The following is a 21,093-nucleotide window of genomic DNA, read 5'->3' as shown; positions in this document are numbered from 1 at the left end:
ATACATTTTGAGATAAGTATATCCTGAAGAAACCATGACCACATTCAAGACAGTGGACATACCCATAACCCACAAAACTCTTCTCCTGCATTTTGTTGTCCTTCCCTCCCTCCCTGTCTATTCCCCTGGAAACCATTCATCTGCTTTCTATCAAAACATACTGGTTTGCATTTTCAAGATCTTTGTATGAATGAATTCATGCAGTATCTACTCTATATTGTTTGACTTCTTTCATTCAGTGTAATTATTTTGAGAGTCATCTGTGTTGCTGTATTAATAGCTTATTTTTCTTATAGCAGAGTATTGCTTAGTTCTGAGTTTTTCCTGAATAGTTTATTGTGAGCAGTGTTTGGATAGACTATCCTATGTTTCTCCATTTACTTCTTGATGGATGCATGGGTTATTTACAACTTGAGCTATTATAAATAATATTGCAGTGAATATTTGGTTACAAGTCTTTGTATGGACATATGCTTTTATTTTCTAAAGCATCAGATGAGGAATGTCTGGGTTATATGGTAGATAGGTGTTTACTTTTTTTAAAGAAACCGTTAAAAAGTTTTCCAAAATGGTTGTGCTATTGTAAATTCCTCGTGGTGTGTATCAGTTCTGGTTACTCTATTTCCTTGCCGGCACTTTGTAAGGTCAGTCTTTCTAATCGTATACATTCTAGAATGTATGTGTACTAGTATCTCACTGTGGTTTTAAAAGCATTTCTCTAATGACTAATGGCATCTTTAATCAGCATCTTTTCATATGCTTATTATCCATCTGGATATATTTACTGAAGTGTGCTTTCTGGCCTCATTCATTCATTCAGGTGTTTGCATTATTATTGAGTTCTGAAACCTTTTTATTCTGGATCAGACACAGAGAGACCTTTACCAGATATATGATCTGCAAATAGCTTCTGTCTATGGCTTGTCTTTTCATTTGCTTTGCAGTGTTTAAAAGAGCTTTGAAGAGTCTTCATTTTTGTAAAGTTCACTCTACCAGTTACTTTTTAAAATAGATTATACTATTGGTGTCATAGCAAAGAAATATTTGTCAAACCCAAGGTCATAAAGCTTAAGCCTATGCTTTTTCTCCTAGCTGTTTGATAGTTTTAGATTTCCTATTAAGATCTATGATCCACTTTGAGTTAAATTTTGTATATTTTGTGAGGTGTGGATCAAAGTTCATTTTTTTTTGCATATCACTATCTACAAATTCCAGCACTACTTGTTGAAAAGATCCTTTTCTCCACTGCATCCTTTTTGAGAATCAATTGTCTATATAAGTGTTAGTTTATTTCTGAACTTTCTATTCTGTTCCATTATTCTATTTTCCTGTTTTACACCAACACCATACTTTCTGATTACTGTAGCTTTATAAAAAAAAGTCTGAAAATCAGATAGTGTAAGTCTTCCAACTTTGATTTTCTTGTTCAAAGTTGTTTTGGATATTTGGGATCCTTTGCATTTTATATGAATTTTAGAATCAGTTTTTAAATTCCTTACATCCTGTTCTGCCAAAATTCCACCCATGTCTTTGACCATCTCCAAAGCCACATTTTCTGAAGAAGTCTCTCTAGATCCCAGGTGAAAGGAATTTCTCTTTCGTCTGTGCTCCATTCACATTTCATAATATTTGATTACATTTATTCATATTTGGCTGTATGTACTTGTCTGATCTTTCCTGCCATATAGTAAACCTCTCAAGATTAGGAATCTTGACTTGGTTCCCTATGTCTGCTGAGAAAACTAGTTCTATGCTTTGCAGGAGTGAGCCCTGCAGTAAGAGGTATCTGATCTGCAGCACACATCTAGCTTATTGCTTGCATATTGTCAAAGAATCCTGCAGATTTAGATTTGTTTATTGATTGTTGTCTCCAAGACGGCTCAGTCTTTTTTATTTCTTTTGCTCCTGCTGCAGTTTCAAAGATCAATGGGCTAATTATTTTCCAAATATCAAAACATACTGTAATTGAGTTGTGATGCAAATTATGTGCTGCTGTGTCTTAAAAACCTGCTTAGTGTTCACAAGGTCCCTCACTCACGGATCTTTTGGGAGAATGACATATCCTTAGAGATAGCACTGCTGACTTTGGCGACCTGAGCAGCAGTATATGAACTAACTCCTGCTGTATTACCAGTGTCTCCTCTAGCCCTCCTCCAGCCCACCATGGGGGGACCTGCAGTTCTGCTCTCGAAAAGCCTGTTGCTTCTCAGGAAGACTTCCCTATGAAACCTAATCATATCCTTCTTGTGGGGACATTCAGTCCAGTGACCTGACAGCAGGGGAAAATGTTTAGTCTGCTCTTGGTAGAGCCTAAACTCTTCCACACTTATTAGAAGCAAATCCAATGAGGAAATTGTGTTGGCATCTAACAAATCAGCATAAATGTCTGATGAGGAAGATCAGCTTCCCCATCCCACTCAGTCATCATGTTGATGTGACACTCACCTTGGCTAACATTTTCTCCTGTGTGCAATGTAACTTTCAAGACATTATGAATGGCTTTTTGTTTTTCTTCCTTGGTCTTTCCACATTCACTGTGTCTGGTGAGATTATATGAATCCTGCTTATTTTCAGCCCAGCACTTACGCTTTTCAAAGGATCACGTGTTAAAAAGGCTAGGGGACAATTTTTTAGAAGATAGAAATCCTTAGATTTTGGTCCTAGAGTTGAATCTTGGTTAGGGCTGAATGAAAATTCCCATTAAAATTTTAAATTCAGTGTTATAAAGTTTTAAAAATAGTTAAATATTAGTCAATTTCATTAAACACTTTAGCAGTTATTTAGTTTTAAGCCTGTTTCTGGGGCAATTTTGCAATGATTCCCTCCCTTTATTGATTCCCTCTTTATCAGAATCCTTGAGAGGCCCCTGTCATCACTGTCAGTATCATCATCATCATCATCATGGAACTGATTTCTCTTGAAGATTCTAGGAAAATAAAGAGATGGGTGGGGTTATGTGTAGGTCAGTGTGTGCATATACAATAAGAACAGTTATCAGACATTAGATGCAAGATATCCATTTTATTTAGAGAAAACTGAGGTCATGAAATCCTGATGTGGTGAATGAAGGAAGCAGTGGGAACAGGCTAGTCAATGGAAAGGAGGAGGAAGTGAGCGAAGCGAGGAGCATAGATCCTTGGTTAGCCGATCATCAAATTGGTGTGAATGAGGGGAGTGTGGTGGCAAAATCATGTTCCTCCCCCACCACAGGTTAGCCAACTGTGACATGTTACTGTACATGGCAAAAGGGATGACAGAAATATTAGGAGAAAAATCTTAGAGGATTTCTGTCTTCTAAATTGTCTATTAGCCTTGTAAATCCATGATACATTATTAAAGATTAGTGGAGGGCCACAAATAAAAAGGATTCATATAATCTCACCACACATACTGAAGGTAGAAAGACTAAGGAAGAAAAACAAAAAGTCGTTCATAAGTGCCTTGAACCTTAAATTGCTCATGAAAGGAAATGTCACACAAGGTGAATGTCACAGCCACATACATAATGCCTGAATGGGAGGGGAGAAGGGGATCCTGAGATGAGACAATAGGGTGAGTAACCTGGATTGTCCAGGTGGGCCGAATGTAATCACAGGGGTCCTTAAAATGGAGGACATAGCCCAGCTGAGTTTAAAATCAGAGGGAAGTGTAGCCATGGAGCAGTGTTCAGAAAGGCTGCTGGCCATGAAATTGGAGGAAGTCATGGGGCACAAGCTAAGGAAGGTGGGTGACCTCTGGAAACTGGAAAAAAAAACAAAAACAAGGAAATATTCTCTTCTAGATCCTCTAGAAGGAAGGAACGCTGCTGGTAACTTGAATATAGCTCAATGAGAACTGTGTTGGATCTCTGACCTCCACAGTCATAAGGTGATAAATCTGTGCTGGTTTAAGCTGTTAAGCTTATGGATGATTTTTACAGTGGTAATAGAAAAATAACATAGTGAGTGGTAGTGTAAGTGATTAAAATTCTAGGCTGGGGTGTGGAGAGGATTCTGACATTTACACCTAAAAAACAACCAGGTGCAGTGGGAAGGTGTTTTAAGGAAGACCTACCTGGCAGGGCTGTTAAGAGGACTGTTTGGTGTGAGGAGAGCATTGGAGTAGAGGAATCAACTAAATCTCTACCAGCAAAATAAGGAATAAATCTAACAGGGCTTCAGTGTTAGTGGATGCAGGAATGGAAATGGGCAGAGAGATATAAACATTACTTTGAAATTAGCTACAGGTTTGATGATTGCATGTTGGGGAGAGTTAGCCGATGTGTGGACTGAATGTTTGCATCCCATCAAAATCCATATGTCGAAACCCCATCTCCCAGGGTGATGGTATTGGGAGGCGGGGCTTTTGGGAGGTGATTACTAGGATAAAATGAGGTCATAAGAATAGAGCCCTCATGAATGGAATTGGTGCCCTTATAAAGGGCCCCAGATTGCTTGCTTCTCTCTGCTCTCTGGCCCATGAAGATAGTGGGAAGACAGCCATCTTTGAGCCGTGAAGGCTATCCTCTCCCAGATACATTGACCTCAGCCTCCAAAACTTAAGGAACATGCTGGTTGTTTAAGCCACCCGACCCATGGTAATTTGTTACAGCATCCCAGACTGACAAAGACAGTGGAGAATGCCTCTGAGTTTGGCACTGATTGCCTGGAGAATGCTGAAACCCAGGGAAGTGGGCAGCACAGACGTTTACTAATTTAATCCTGGCAACACGGTACGAGATAGAGTCTACATATTCCTCGCTATTTAAAAGGGAAGGAAAAAGAGGCACAAATAAGAACAACAACAACAACAACAACAACAACAACAACAACAACAGCAACAATTTTTCCAAGATTCACACAGAACCCCCTGGAGGCAGAATGAGAATTTATACTCAGGCAGGCTGACCCCAGAGCCCCTGCTTATAACTACTAAGTCAGATCACCTTGCTTATGTGGATCAATTTTTTTCAAGTGTGATATGAGGGTACTGTGTCCAGTAACTTATAATTTCAAAATAACTCACTGTAAGGGAATCATTAGTTGCAGGCATTGTAAACCACAAAAAGCTAGACATAGAAAAATAACTCGTTAGGGCAAGATAACCAATAATGTTTTTAAATATTATACTTGCTGAACCTTTGCAATTAAATGTGTATTTGTAATTCTGTCTGGCTACAGAATAACTTCATAATCCTGAATGTGGCTGGTGACTCCCATGGTGGACAGCACGGGCCTAGAGAATTTAAGTGACTTGTCCAGCCTCGCCCAGAAGGCTCGTGGTGGGATCAGAGCTATAGGCTGGGACTTTTCCTTCCTATCCAACAAGTCCTTCATGGAGGCTTAGAAGCTTCTCCTTTGGTGCCCAGCTGTCTATCCGTACTTATGACATCTTGTCAGGTGTCCCAGCCTGCTCCTGAACATCAGCCAGTAACCACTTCTGCTCTTTTCTGGCCAGGTAGTACATTCTAGCAACTTCCATTGACTTCTTGGCATCAGTTCTTACCTGGAAGAGTAGTGGCTAGAGATGCAAATGTGTCCACATGACAGGGTTTTCATAAACGTAGCAGGAGTTGTCAAGAGAAGAAAACGTCAGGAAGACGAGTGGAAGCAGGTCATTGAATATACCAAATGGGTACTTTCAATGTATGTTTGTGTTTACAAGTCCAGACTTGTTCTGCTCCTGCAATACAGGCTAATAAATCGGGAGACCAGGTTTTGGGGCAAGAATTAGTGTCTTAAATTTGGAAAGCCAGCTGAGAAGATGGAAGTGTAATGTCCTGGAAAACCATCTCCCAAAGTCAGAATTCAGCCTCTTTTTATATTAAAAAGGGGAAGCAGGAATGCTTGTTGTTGCAAACTTGGTTTATGAATTCTTTGTTGTTAGAATCCTTTGTTCTTGCAGCTCTTCACCTGGGTCAGATCCATGTAAACCTCCAACAAACAAATGTTATTTTTTATTCTGTAACTTGTTATCTTTATATGAATGGAAAAGTGTTAATATCCTTTAAAGTCAGAGCCTTGAGAATAGGCTCTCCTGTATATTTCAGGCTCTAGGCAACATTGTTTTACAAAAGGTGCAGAACCAACAAGCCTAAGCCTAGGAAACAGGGCACATGGTTAAAGTCAACAGAACAGATCTAATATGGAGTCAGATTTGTTCTTTCCTATTTCATTAGTGCCATGGAGAAGGCACTTTGGGCAGCTTGTTGTAGGGTCCTGGAGGTTTTCTCTCTCAGACTCTGGGCGCCTCTTTTGTAAACGCTTCGTAGCTGTCTGGCCTGCTCGAAAAATACTCCGACTGTTTTGCCAGGAAGATGTGTTCTGTTTATTACTCAACTCTACTCCTTGGAAAACAACTCAAGAGAAACTCAGTTGGTTTTCCACCAGCCCTGGGAATGGGTGAGGGATAGCATGTTATTATTTTATAAAATAAAAATAAAAATAAAAATAATAAAAGAAGTCTTAAAACAGCACTGGGCACATAGGAGAGAGTCAATAAATGTTTCCTGGCTTAAATTAAAAGCGATGGCTCAGTGATTCCATGGCTGCTCTATTTGCTGTGCTAGTTACTCCTTTGCTCCATTACATTTTTTTAACTGAAAAAGAAATACATGCATATGGTTAAAAAAAAATTCAAAGACAGCACAAAAATACAAAAGTGAAAGAAATTTTCCCTCATCCTCTGTTCTTTCAGCCCTCCCTGGAGATGCCACTTTTTATTATCCTTTGTGTGCTTTTCCAGATATGCTATGCACATTCACACCTATGTATGTAAATTCCTTAAAGCTTTTACTTATTTTTAACTTAAAGAGGTTTAAATCCTCAAGTGACTTCTGCCTGGGTAATAGAAAACAACAAATCTGGCTCCATACTAGATCATTTCCTTTGACTTTAACCCTGTGGTCTGTCTCCTAGGCTTCATCTTGCTTGTGAAACAATGTTGCCTAGAGCCTGAAATATACAGGAGAGCCTATTCTGAAGGCTCTGACCTTCAAGGACATTTAACATTTTTTCGTTCATAAAAAGATAACAAGTTGCAGAATAGAAAATAACGTTTGTTTTGTTGGAGGTTTACAGAGATTTGACTCAGGCAGATAGCTGCAAGAACAAAGGATTTTAACAAAAAAGAATCCCTACACCAAGAAGTTTGCTACAACCAAACACATAGGAAAGGAGCCTGAATTCTGACTTGGGGAGATGGTTTTCCAGGACATTAGTTTGCCTTCTAGTTCTACAGAAACTTGCTATTCCATGCCCCAACACCTGGTCTCCCAAATTATTGGCCTGTCCTGCACAGAGGAGAATGAATTTGGACTCGTTAACACTCCTATCTACCTAGCAAGCTGGGCACTGGAACTGAGAACAGCTCTCCCACACCCAGAGACCTACTGTGAGCCCTTGATGGTTCCCCTAGGGTGCGGTGAGGTTTACTCAGGAGGGATGGGGACTATGCACCAAGAATCAGGCAGTCTGCTCTGTCTGGAGCTCTGATCTTGTACCTCCAGCTCCCAGCCAACCCAACACCTGGGACAGTGGAGCTAAGGCAGAGATCTTGACTGCCTGTTTCCCAGCGTGTAAAAGGGGAATATGTACTCTTCCCAAGGTAGTTCTGAGCGACAACACCCAAAGATGCATTGTTCCCAGAGCAACAGGAAACCCAGCTCTGCGTGGGGGCAATGGGTGTGATCCCCGTAGGGGTTCTGCAGAGGCCTAGGCGGTAGGGCTGGACCAGGGAGGTAAAATTTGAGCTGTGGGCCATGAAGGGTTAGAGAAGGGTACAGAGGCAGGACTGCCGCTTGTTTCGGGGTGCCCCCAGAGGTAAAGCTTTTTCTCTTCATCTCTGCTACTCTCCTCCCCCCTCCAGATCCCTCCCTTCTGTCTGCAACTCCTGTCCATCTGTCTCCCTCCACTTTTCCCATCCTACCCTCCTCCTCCCATCTTCTCCCTCCCTCACTTCCCTAGCTTCTCTCAGAATCCAGAGGATCGCTGGCCACCCGGCGCATGCGCAGTCAGTGCCAGCTGGACCGGGGGTTGGAAGCTCCAGCTCCGAGCCAGGGATCGGCCCCAAAGGCTTCTCAGTTCTCTTGGCCGGTAGGCCTTTGGCTCCTGCCCGGGGTCGGGGCCTCCGGCTGTGGAAGTGCAAGGTGGGGGGCTCACGGGGAAGGTTCAGGCGGCTGCGGGAGGGTGGTCCGAGTGTCACAGCCCACGAGGGCGCGAGTCAGCGTGTGTTCAGCTAAATTGCTCGGGCCAGGCCCCTCTGCCCGCGACATCTGCCCCGGCGCCCTGGCCACAACTGTCCAGGGCCAGGTGTGCAAATGCTGCCTCTCGCCCCAGCTGGGCTCCCCTCAGTCCGTGACTGGCGTCCCTTTCCCCTCTCCCACCCGCGAGTCCTCTCTTCCGGGGCTGCCTCTCCTCGGCCGCCTAACCATCACCGCCCCTGGGAGGGTTGTGTTCCAGGAAGGTGGTGTCTGCGGACCCAGGAGTGAGCGTCTGGGCCTGGGGCTGGCCTCCAAGTGGGGCTGCAGCCCAAGTCTCCAACCCCCCGCTTTCCCTGCCCCGTGACCCCGGGGCTGCCCTCCTCTCCCTTTCCCGCTCCCTCAGGACCATTTCAGTGGTGTGGGCGCTGCTTCCCGGGCTGAGAGCCTCAGGCTGTAAAGCCCAGCTTCTCCTGGTGAAGTCGGCAAAAGGGAGCACCAGTGCCAAGGGAGCTTCCGTCTCCTCCCTCAGTGTTTATGCCCCAGGTAAGTTCCTTGAACACTTTCAGGTGTTATGATGGCGGTGCTTGATGATGTCACGTGTTTTTATAGTGAGAGGGATTACAATGTTGAAAGCAGGGCTTGATTCAATTAAACATGAGCTGAAGGCATGAGTCTGTGACATCCTCCAGGCTTCCCTCTCCCAGGGTGAAACGTGTGACCGTCGATTTTAGAAAGATAGTTACAGTCCCTAATTAGTCCAGCCCAGCTAGTGTGTGTTATAACAGGAACAGCACCACCAGAGACATTGGAGACCCAGGGACATTGCAGTCCTAAAGAGCTCCTGGCACAGTTTGGTTTGTTTTGGTTTTTTGTTTTTCTTAAATTGTGTGGCAGACTAGTTGTATAGAGGGGAAAATAATGGTCAAGAAATATTTTTTTCATATAACAGCTTTATTATGATATTGTTCACACACTGTGTAATCCATCCATTTAAATGGTACAATTCAGCAGCTTTTAGCATATTCACAGTTGTGCAACCATGATTATTCCAGAACGTTTTCATCACTTCAGAAAGAATAGTGGAAATCAATGTTTTATCCACCCTTCACCAGGGGTGGTTCTAAAGAAGTTTCTTGGCTGTTCCTGACCATAAATTATTACATTCCATGAAAAATCTGGTAGGAATTCTAATCAGAAGAGTGTTGAATCTATCTATCAAAACAGGAAGAATTTATGTCTTTATGGCATAAACTTCTTCTACCCATGAATATATCTGAGACACTATCTTCTCATCTTTCCAGAGCCTGGCCCATGGGAAGTCCTCACTAATTGTTGGGCTTGTGAATGATGAGATTCTATACATTGTTAATTGCAAATGTAGCCTTTCACAGAAGAGAAAAGTAACCTCAGTGAAGCCAAGTGACTCTCTGATGGTCAGAAAGGGTGACAATCAGTGCTGGAGTGGTCCAGTGGAATTGCTGCTTGCATCTAAAATTATCCACCACCTACAGCTACGGGGATTACAGTGTTCTTTTATTTTTTTTTAATGATTTGATTTTATATTTCTAATTATTTCTTATTGAAGTGAACTTAACTTGCAATGTTAGTTTCAGGTGTACAGCAGAGATTCAGTTATAAACATATGCATATGTATATAAATATGTTTAAATTGTTTTTAGTACAACTGATTACAAGAACTTGAATATAGTTCCCTGTGCTATATAGCAGGTCCTTGTCATTTATTTTATATTTATTAATATGTATCTGTTAGTACCCCTTTTCCTGCCTGCTAACCGCAGTTTGTTTCTATGTCCATGAGTCCATTTCTGGCAGCACCATTTTTCCTAGTAATATATGCTGCTTGGCTGCTTTCAGTTTCAGTAATTCCATCTTATCTGTGGGCGTTTTTCTTCTGGTGGGCCTGTATGTGGTTTGCACACGTGGTAATAGAGATCTGTATTTCGGAGGACTCCAGGCCTCGTGTAGTCCCTGGTACAGAGCGCCCACTGAGCTGATGCTTGAACTGGAAAAAAAGCATAGTAAATGTTGGAATTTCCACTATGGTTGAGACTTCCAGATTTCTATAACCTCTCTAGCCCACCTTAATGCTGGCTGCACCATACTGGGTAATTTGGTGGAACTCCATGGTATGATGATGTAGAGACAGGGCCTTGTATGCTTCTTCTCTTTCTTTTTCTAACACTCATTCTCTTGGGCCTCCCACATCCTCCCCGAGAAGTGCCCAGGGATGTTTTGGTGCTTCGCTGAGGCAATATCTGTTAATAAGGCCTTTTCCTCATCTCTTCTGAGCCTCTGTTTCATTCTCTGCACAATGAGACTATAGACTAGATAAGTCCTCTTCAGTTTCTTTTAAAGCCATATTTCCTTTGAGGAACAGAAAATGCAAATCTCTCCTCCCATTTCAACCCTTTAGATTGTGATACATCCTCCAAGGAGTGACATAGCTCTTTGTGGAAAACTGATGTGATTTTGATTCCAGGTGGCGCAGAAAAGACTCCTCAGAGTTTTATTGCAGGGAGAGGGCAGCAAAGGGGCAGTATGTCACACTTTCTAGTGTGAGCAATGGAGCAGGGGATTGGGTTTAAATACGGTGTCTGACACGGCCTCTCTCTAATCTTGCACAATGTAATAAACCTCTCTCCCTCAGTTTCTTCATGTGTCAAGTTGGGGTGATAGTATTTTAGGGTTTGTGTGAAACATTATACACAAAATCCATTTGTGTCTCGGTAGAAACAAGAGCTGCTAGGGAGTCAGTGATTTCTTTTAAAAAAAAAAAAAACTTGTCCAGGCACTCTGTGTGTATTTTGAAGTTCCTGGAGGGTGAGTGTTGAAACTAAACTCCATCGTGGGACAGGTGGCCCATGGTTCTCTGTGCCCCAGATTGCCCGCTCCTCCCCAGTACTCTTCCCCTCAGTCCAGGATGAAGTTCCCTAGTAGATTTACACAGAGTTCTTGTGGAAACGGCTTTTCATTTTATTGTTTCACCAAGAAGGGCTGCCATCATGATCTCTGTGGTCAGGTTTTGGTGACCTGAAGGCTATGCAATTGGGGGTTTCTATTTAATAAAAAGGAAAAAAATTACAAATACAAACTTAGACCTAGGGTGGTGACAGGGGCTCTTGGAATTGGGGACCATTAGCTTTGTTAGCTTCAGGTGCAGTGGCCTCTGGCCACGAGGACCCATCCTCGTGCTCTGAAGTTGGAGGGACCAGTGGGTTCAGTGGGAAATTTAACTGAGTGTATCTCATGGTCTAGGGATTGTCCTATTTGTATTGTGTTTTCCTTATTTGAGACAGTGAGCTCATTTAACCTCAATAGCCTCTTTAAAAATTTAGACTTTTAATTTTGTGATGTAATGTAGATTCCCATGTAGTTGTAAGAGATATTATGGAGAGGGCCTATGGACTCTGCCCAATTTTCCTTAATGGTTCAATCTTGAGAAGTTTGGGTACAATTAATTACTGACTCACTAATCCTTTGAGGTTTGTGTTATTGTCCTCATTTCTATTCATGATTAAACTGGGGCTTAGAGAAGCACACAGGCCTGCACATTTCACCCACATGGTTAGTGTAGAGTCGAGTGAACGTGGGCTTGTGATTTCCAGGCAGTAATATTATCATGGTCTGTGGCAGGGAGCAGCATTCACTTTGCTTGTTTATTCATTCATTCAACAAACATTTATTGAGTAAACTCTGTGTGTCAGATGCTTTCATAGGGTTATCAGATTCTTCAGCAGTAGTCAGAATCAGGTAATGTTTTCTTTTTTTAATCTGAGAAAATAAGCTCTGAGAGGTTATAATCCCCCCAAAGGTAATATAGCTCATAAAGGAGGGATAGTAAATTTGTACAGTCCCCCCTTTTTATGCAGGTTGTAACCTAGGCGTTTTACATTTGCAAACTTCTGTAATCCAGATATATTCTTGTGAGGCAAGGATTTTTTTTTAAATTGAAGTACAATCAAGTTTACAATGTTGTGTCAACTGCAAGGTGTTTTTTGAATTCTGAATTAAAAAATATTTTTTGAGGAGGGTAATTAGGTTTGTTTATTTGTTTCATTTTTTAAAATGAGGTACTGGGGATTGAACACAGGACTTCGTACTTGCTAAGCACGTGCTCTACCACTGAACTGTACCCTCCTCCCCAAGGCAAGTTTTCTTATCCATTATTCTGCAGCTTAGGAGTTCAAATAAATTAGAGTTGAAATCCAGATATTTTGATCCCACCATGGTTCTTTTCTTTATATTCTGCTTAAACGGGTGTGGAAAGCAGTTCCTTTGTTCATTTTTTATTCAGCAGTTTTGAGCACTGTCTTTGCATCAGGGTCTGGCTATGTGCTTCTAATAGAAAACAAGAAATGACCCTGCTCTGCAGGGGCTGGAAGCTTAGACCAAAAGCTGGGTAATGTGATCCGACCTACGGTAGCCATGTGCAGACTCTGAGGACAAACTACCCCCGGCTTTGCTTGGGCTTCCCTTGCCTTCTGGCTGGTACAAACAGGTCACCACAACCCAGATGGGCACACAGCCCACAGCAGAGTATGTATCCCGATCTCCTCTCCCCTCTTGGCAGGGCCTGCAACATGAGCATCTCTGACTACGTGCAGTGGGCTGAGAACAACCAGATTCTCCTCGTGGTGGTCCAAGCCGTTGGGATCATCTCAGAGGAGAATTTCTTTTGAATCTATAAGCAAATCTCCATGATGAGCCAGATCAGCCCGTGCAGCTCCCATTGGGCACTCTGTATCCACTACAGGCACCACTATGCTCCCGAGAATGGGTGGAGAATCTTCCAGACCCACTGCAAGGTTGTGGGCCTTGTCACCATTACCGACTGCCTCTCAGCCAAGGCCTTCGAGAAGCTCCACGTGCAGAGGAGCTGTATGGCACCTCGCTTAATGACTCTCAGCTCTTTGTGCTGCGTGGGGAGTTAGACGAGCAGACGCACACTGACGTGGCCTTCAATCTACGAGGACTGCAGGCTGATGGAGAAGAGGATCGAGGACTTCACTGACTCACTTTTCATCTTGCTCAAGTCCAAGTGGCTGGATAGGGCCCCCAACAAGTCTGGGGACAAGATCCCCCTCATCTGCACCTTGTTTGAGAAGGAGGAATTCATGGGACTGGACACAGACAGCAGGTAAGTCTACCAGGAGGCTCGGCCGCCCTGGCTGTGTGCCGGATTGCTTCCCTACATCCAGGAAGGGATCAGCAAGGAAGAGGGCTGTCTTGTAGCCAAGGGTGGAGGGAGGTGCAGCCCGCCAGTTTACAGACATTAAAAAGTGAATCCGCCTTTGTTTCAGAGAGATCCTTTTATGGTTAGTGTGGAAACTTCCTCCTGCTTTTCAGCCAGGACCTCTGGTGGGACCCCTGGAGTTGCTGTCCAATAGAGTAGCCCCAGTCACTGATGCTAGGAGCGCTGGGGAGGAGGCTGGTCTGAGCTGACATGTGCTGTAGGTCAAATACACATCAGATGCTGAGACTTACCTAGTAAAAGGAATGTAATCTATCTTGTTACTTTCTATATTGCTTACATGTCAAAATGATAGTATTTTACATACAGTTGAATAAATATGATCTGTTCCTAAAATCAGTTTCTAGTATTTGCTTTTGTTTGTTTCTTTGTTTACTTTTTAAATGTGGCAGCTAGGAAACTTTCTTTACATGAATCTCATTTCATTTCTGTTGGGCAGCCTGTCCTGGGACAGTCTTATCCCTTTGCTTATAGATGAGATGCTGAATCCCGAGTCGCAGAACGAGGCGTTGGTTGAGCTGGGGGTGGATCCGGTGTCTCCTGACTCCTAGGCCCAGCACCTGCACGGCTCAGGCCCTCTCTTCATGCCCGACAGCCACCATGTCAGGTTAGGACATCAGAAACAACGCCAGGGACTTCCGAATGAACTCCTTACACAGGGAATGGCGTGTCACGGAGTATGGGACTGAGCAGGGAAAAGTTCATTCTCACTTTGTCCCTGTGAGTAAGTCAATGGCCCCACTTTGCCTTGGAAGTGCAGACAAGCTCTTCTGGGTGGCCTACCCCCCCACCTTCTGCTCTGTTTCCCCGTATATCTATCGTGTTTTCCCTCGGACCGAAGAGGGTGAGATGCCTTTGCCGAGAGATGCACCCCCTTTTCTGGGGATAGTAAGGGAAGCTGTGTCCCCCCGGCCTACGGCCTCGGGCCTTGAGTCTGGAGTGCGCTCATGGCGGTCCCACAGGTGACGGTTGGAAGACCTGGCAAGTGCTGCCGGGACCGCTGTGGATGTGGTGGTCTGTGATTCTTGAACGTACCTAAGATCAGCTCCTACTTTCTGGTTGTTGATATGTTGGAGGAGAAGATGTCAGAGAACTGGTAAAAAGAAAATCCAGACCATCCCTGTGAGTGAGAGGCAGTGAGAGGCACAGGGGACCCGTGTCCCACTTGTGTGTGGTTCCTGGCGGCCTCTGGATGAATTTTCAGTTCCTCCCCGGTCATGCCTCTATGGCTTAAGGAAGGGGCAAGTCATGTTGTGGCCATGAACTGTACTTGTCCTCACAGGGCCCTGTGATCTACACGTCTGCACACCCCTTCTGCTCCTTGGAGATGAGGAGGTAGGTTTAGGAGCCTGGGCACTGCTGAGGGCACAGCTGCCAGCACTGTGCTGCACCGAGGCTGGCTCTGTTCACCTTACCTGTCACTTCCTTCTGAGCCCTCAGGCGTTAGTCAAGGTAGGTACATCATTGCAACATAAGCAGGGACCACCTTCTCTCCCTGGACAGACTGGTGGATGAGCAGTGGAAGCCTGGAGCCCTGCCCCAGCCCCCAGGGCAGTGCCTCCTCTTTTGTCATAGGAGTCACTGGTTACATATTTGCTCAGCAACTGCTTGGCTCTGAGTCTGCAGACCCACCAGAGAATGCCAGCTTGTTTTTGCCTTTTGAAGTCTGCCCTTGAGATTTGGCGGAGTAGGTGGATGTGTGCTTAGCCCATAGTGGTTGACACAGTCACCATTGTTTACCCAGAACCTCGTGTACAAGGCATGGCTCTCGGAATCAAAATACAGCAGTGCATTAAACCTCCCTCCTGGTGGGCCTGTCTTGGTACCATAAGTGCTCATCAAGCATCCGAACGTCAGTGAGATAATGCGGCCAGTGAGCTTGGGTCAAGCACGTTCTTCTCCAGTCTCTTTTATTCCATTGTTGCTTTTACTATTCCACAGTCATTAATTCTTAAAACAATGCTTTGGTGCAGAAGCAGAGCCTAATTCTCTCCTGCTACTCTTGGTGGGATTGAGTAAAACAGTCCAGCCTTAAATGCGACAACATTTTGTAGCTCAAAAGCTGTCTAGATGCATGTAGGTGGAGTTTTGGTTCGAGGCGCTGATCACCGAGGGGTCTCCCGGCAGCACCGCTCCCCTCAGGCCCCTGCTTTCCTTGGAGCAGGTGGTGAGGTTGGGTCTCTGTCTCCCCGTGTCCTTGGCCTCTCACACACACACACATATATTCTTGTACATGCTGTCAATGTCATTTTTGTTCTTGTGTGTTTCTAATTTTCTCTTGTTCCTCTTTTCCTTTTTCTTTTTTCCTTTTTCTCTTGTACTGCCCTGTTAGCATGTTGTTGCATCTGAAAAGGTGGGCTGTGCACACCCTGCATTGGAAATAGCCAGATCACCCTCCGTTCTGTCTCCATCGCTTTAAAAAGCAAAAACGTAACAGTTGCCTTGATCCATGTATTATCCTAGTCATCTTTTTATTTTCTAATGTTTTGGAATATTTGCTTTGTTAGTACATCACCCACTGGTGTTTGATACCTGTTAAAATCCTTGCCTTGAGGAACTTGTTTGGTCCTCTTATATTTGGTGAAAGAAGCACCCTTATTAAATTTGTTTGATTGTTTTGAAGAAGTGAGATGTGAATTGATTTATGCGGCTGCTGAGGGATCATTTTCATGGAGTATTTAAACTTTCAGTGTCAAAATCTACAACATCCTGTGCGATTACTGCTTTTCCACAAAAGTGCTCGGCACGCGGTTCCTGGCTGTCACTGTGTGACATGCGTGACGGCGCTTCCTAGCCGGCGGTCACTGATGAGGAAGTGGCCGGCTCGGGGGTGAGCTGCTGCAGGGGACAGTATTGAAGGAAGCAGTCACCAATTTGTTATTTTTTTTTTTGCATTCAAATTCCCGTGCCATTTACTTTATTTTGCCTTCATAAATGGGCAGAGTCCGGTCTAAAATCTATGCCACTCTTTTGTTCCCTGTACGAGGCTGGTATTTCTGAGTATCAGGACAACATGGCTGTCTCCTAAGAGGCTGGCTTACCTGGATCTGGTGGACACTGGAACTGATAAAGGGGACTGTAGCTTTCTCTCTGCTTCAGCCAGTGGGCATTCAGAGCCGGGTCTGTGGTTTGCTTCAGCAGCCATGCAGGCCTCCCTGCACTGGCCTTTACTTTTAACCCATGTTGGCAGTAAAGAGCTGAATCCGTTTCTGTTGCAGCTGACGTCCACCACTGACGGCCATGTCATTAGTTTGCGGTAGTGAGTCTCCAACACCCCAGTCAGCCGTGAAGGAATATGCTTTGGCTGACCTAGGACCTTGCATTCTCACCCGCACCCTGATTCATCTCACCCAGGTAAGGCTTTGGCCACCACCATCATGCTGACCATGAGGCCTTGTTTCTCCTTTCATGCTCTGGTGCAAATGTGGACACTTCATATTTTACTGACTTGGTCTCGCTTGAGATAGGCCAGAATTTCAGAAAGAGTCCATCACATTCTGGGTGGGGAACAGAAGAGATGTAAGTGTCGCAAGTAGAAGGAGTCTAGGCTGTCCAGGTTGGCAAATGCAGGCTGGGATCTGTGATGGGCGGGCTGTGCCCTGGACACAGGCTTTTCCTGTGGCTCCTGAAAGCCCAGGGTTCGGAGTGAGAACAGCCTTGCCTGGATTCCTCCAGCCTCATCTGCTCACTAGCAAGTGTGTCTGCTAATTAGGAGCTCCCCCAGACCTCGGGTCTTTCAAAACTCTGACCACGGGAGAACCTTGAGTCCCTTCTCCTGGGCCTCCCTTGTGAGAATCCAGTGCCTTCTGAGGTGACCGGTGGCAGGAAATGCCTCCCCCTCCAGGGAGCACCCTTCGGAGGATTGAGACTCAGTGCACCATGCTGTGAGCTTGTGGGGTTCCAGCCATGGTCCCTGCAGAACCAGACTTGAGATGGGCTTAGCTTTGGAAATAACATGAATGATTCCAGGACAGGGCTGGTGGGAGGGAACAGGGAAAATTGAATGTGACCTCAAACACCTAGGTGGGTGCTGAGTCTGTTCCTAAAATGGGGAGCCTGGGAGATACCTGCCAGGAATTGAATTGCAAAGTTGGACATGAGGCATTTTTAAGATGCCATTTGTCATTCAACTTTGGACTTCAAAGAAGGACTCTGGTGTATGAGCCTGGGGCTCAGGTGAAGGAGCCGGACTAGAGATACACTTTGGGAGTCGTCATTCTTAGCTGGTGTTCACAGCCTTGCATGTGGATGAGCTCATCTCGAGAGGTGCAGACTGAAGCTGAGGTGGGGCAGGGCTGTCCCTTGTTTGGTGGAAAGCCCAGACCATGCAGCTTTGGTGTGTCAGTCAGTGGCATTTTCGATATTCAGAGCAATGCCATTTATCCTTTAGGGGCCGGGGGTGGTGGGCAAGGCCAGCCAGGAAGAAATCTGAAGGAAGGGTCATGGCCATGTGTGTGTCTTGGAAAGATGCAGGGGCTGCAGTGTCCGGGAGGATAGAACCCTCAGAAGCTGGAGTTGGAGTGGGAAGTGTGGAGAAAGTAGTCACACTCACCTGTGAGGGAGGGAGGGAGGCCTAGGGAGTCCCCACCCTACTGGACTCGCTTTCACATGAACAGAAGGCAATCAGACAGAGGATGTGATGTGAGAAGGGATGGGCACTGGGAGGGGAGCCAACCTGGAGAATGGTGCTTGTAATATTTTAGAATAGTCTCCCTGCATAATAGTGTTAAAATAAACCCAGACTCTTAAGAATATTGATAGTAACTGGAGAGGAAGCAGTTGTTTTTCTGGCCTCCTAAGGATAAGTCATGTATCCATGGATACGCAGAAGATTCGGGCAGCCTGTTCTGGGGGCTTCATCCTTACCAGGGGGAACAGTGTATGTTTAAAGGGGGAGAAGGGAAGTGGAAGGAAACTAGCCAGGCCCCGTGTCAGGTACCAGGTGGCCGCCCTAATTGCGTGTTGCATTCGCATCCATGCCTCCCAGGTGGGAGGTGGCAGCCCCCTTTTGCAGATTGGGAAGCCTTCTCAGAGGGTTTAAAGAATTGGTCAATTTAGCGGCTAGTAAATGCTGTAGCAGGATTCAAGCAGGGTCTTATCAGACTTCAAGGGCTTGTTTCCTCTACTAATTTGTGTACCTCCCTGTTGTACCTGGAATGGTGAAGTGGGTCACTTTTGGAGCCTTTCAGAAAAAGTGCAATTTAAGTGCCTGAGGACTGTTTCACAAAGCTCAGTGTTCTTTGATGGTTCGGAAACACAGCTGTGCTTTTTGCCCCTCAGAGGTAAGGTCTTAGTCCTTTGACGATGACGTGGTTGCAAATGACGTACAGGTGCAAAACCAGACTTAGCAGCTTCTGAAGGGAAACTCTCCAGTTCTCCCTTGATAGACTTTCTTCCACGGGATGTAACTGTGCTGCAGCTTAGGCCTGAGCTTTCCGTATGGAGTGAGGGTTTGATACCCAAAGTTAGCATAAAACGGTCAGATGAAGAAAATCGACGTTGACAATTTATTTTTGGGTTTCATTAGACAAGATATACTATCAGTTCATGGCCCCTATATCGAATGAAATTGAGTACAGAGCATTCCATTTCTTACTTTCTATTTAGAGTTCTCTTACAGCATAAGGTTGCCGGCTTTGGAACATCAGCTCCACCACCAGGGCCTCTGTCAGTGTGTTGGTGTGATTTCATGTACACAGTGAATGTAATCTGGGCTTCCTCAGCCCCAAACACTCCAGTGCAGAATCACGGGCTGTAGACATCTCGTAGTCACGCAAATACTTCTAAAATTATATGATGCCAGAAAAGAAAGAAGAGAGAGAGAGATTGCCTTTATCAAAGTTCCTTTCAATTCTAACTGCAAACTGTTGTTGAGCAGCTCTGGTTTCCTTTGGATATCAAAATATACATTTTTTGTATGTAACCTGGGTTTTGGACTAGAACACCTAGCTCTTGCTGTCCACAAGCCACAAAAATATTAGCCAAATTGCACACGTATGAAATATTTTATTCTTTTTTCTGAGAAAGAATCTTTGAATTTGGGACTTGGGCTGTGATTTTTGCTTTTTGCTTCTCCCACCCCTCTTGTAATTTCTCAATCCTTCCCAAGTGACCCACAAGAGGTCGTGGTCTCAAAGGAGTGTGCAAAAACCCAGTTGGTCACCATGCAGGGCTGCTGTAGAGGGAACCCAGCCAAGACCTAAAGGACATTATCAGAGAGGACTTCCTGGAAGTAATGGGCTCTACATTCTGTTCTGAGGACAGAGTAAGAGTCAGGTAGGAGAAGGATTCAAGATGGTGGCTCAGGTGGCAGGTGTAGCCCGGACAGAGGCCTGGAGGCTTGTGGTGTGGGGACTCGGGGAGAGTGCCTTGTTTGGTCCAGGGTGGAGTGTGCCCCTGCTGGGGAGGACACTGGAGATGTCCTGGGGTGGAGGGCTTTGTAGGAGCTTGGGTTTTACTAGAACTGACACAGGAGGCAGTGAAGGGTGCCAGCAGGAAGTGACCCTCAGAAAAGGTACTTCTGGTTTTGCTTCTGATATTCTACAGAAAGAAGGGTCGGGATGGGCGAGAACAGGTCTGTCTGTCCCTTTGAGACCCAACCCTTCATTCATTTATTCATAACACGTGCACTTCTGAGTGTCTAGGGCATAGAGGGTGGACCCACATTAGTAAGTAAAATGTATTTGCTTCTTGGGAGCTTAGCAGTGTCAGAAGTTGACTTAGCCTAGAATGTTCTAGGAACAGAGGAACAAAGTGCGGAGGTTGGAAGGAGGGAAGGCTTCCTTGAGAAACAGTCAAAATGAGCCTGGAGGCAAGTGGGAAGTAGGAGCAAGTCAGGGGGCCCCTGAGGTCACTGAGGACCTGGGTACTGAGTTGAGGCTGGGCGATCAGCGTCAGGGTCAGGAGTGGGGCTAGAACTCTACCAGTGAGCCTCTGAAGGGTTTGAAGTGGGGTGATGTAATCAAATTTATGCTTTGGGAAGGCTACCCTGGTTCTGTGTGTGTGTGTGTGTGTGTTTGCAGGGGGGAAGAGGGGGAGGGTTCCACCAACTGTGGGGGTCATTAGAAGACCATTCACAGGATGGGAAGTGACCAGTTGGAGAGGGCCGTCGGGGCTGCTTGGGGACGTCAGGGGCAGTGAGGATGCCGGATTTCCTTATGGGGAGGGCTTGATAGTGGGGCCGCCCTAGTGGCGCCTTGTGGCTGGAAAAAAACAGATGGAGGCCGCCAGGTGTACTTTCCTCTTCTCTCCTACCCTGTCTTGTGTGATGATCTTAGCTCAGCCAACATTTGGAACAGAAGAGCTAAGTTCCATGGTAGCCCAGGACTTTGTTGAGCTCTTTCGAGTGAGATCTGATAGGATTTAGGTTTGTGTTCAGATCTGGCATGTTCACTTAGTTAGAAACGTCCCGCCTTTTGCATTTCCATAGGGGTTTTTATCCTTGATAAAGGTTGCTTTCTTGGTGAGAGGAAATTTAATACAGCTGTTGTCTTTCTCAAAAAAAATCATATCTTTTAAGAACTTTAGTTTTCAAAAGAATCAGAATACTTAAAACTGATAAAATAAGGCTTTGGTGTAGTTTGCTTGGTTTCTGAGTTAATGTGAAGTTAGAAACATTGCATTACTTAATAGCACATCCATG

Source organism: Vicugna pacos, chromosome 14 (assembly GCF_048564905.1).
Source record: "Vicugna pacos chromosome 14, VicPac4, whole genome shotgun sequence".
Classification (NCBI taxonomy): domain Eukaryota; kingdom Metazoa; phylum Chordata; class Mammalia; order Artiodactyla; family Camelidae; genus Vicugna; species Vicugna pacos.
Note: the sequence above shows the minus strand (reverse complement) of the source record.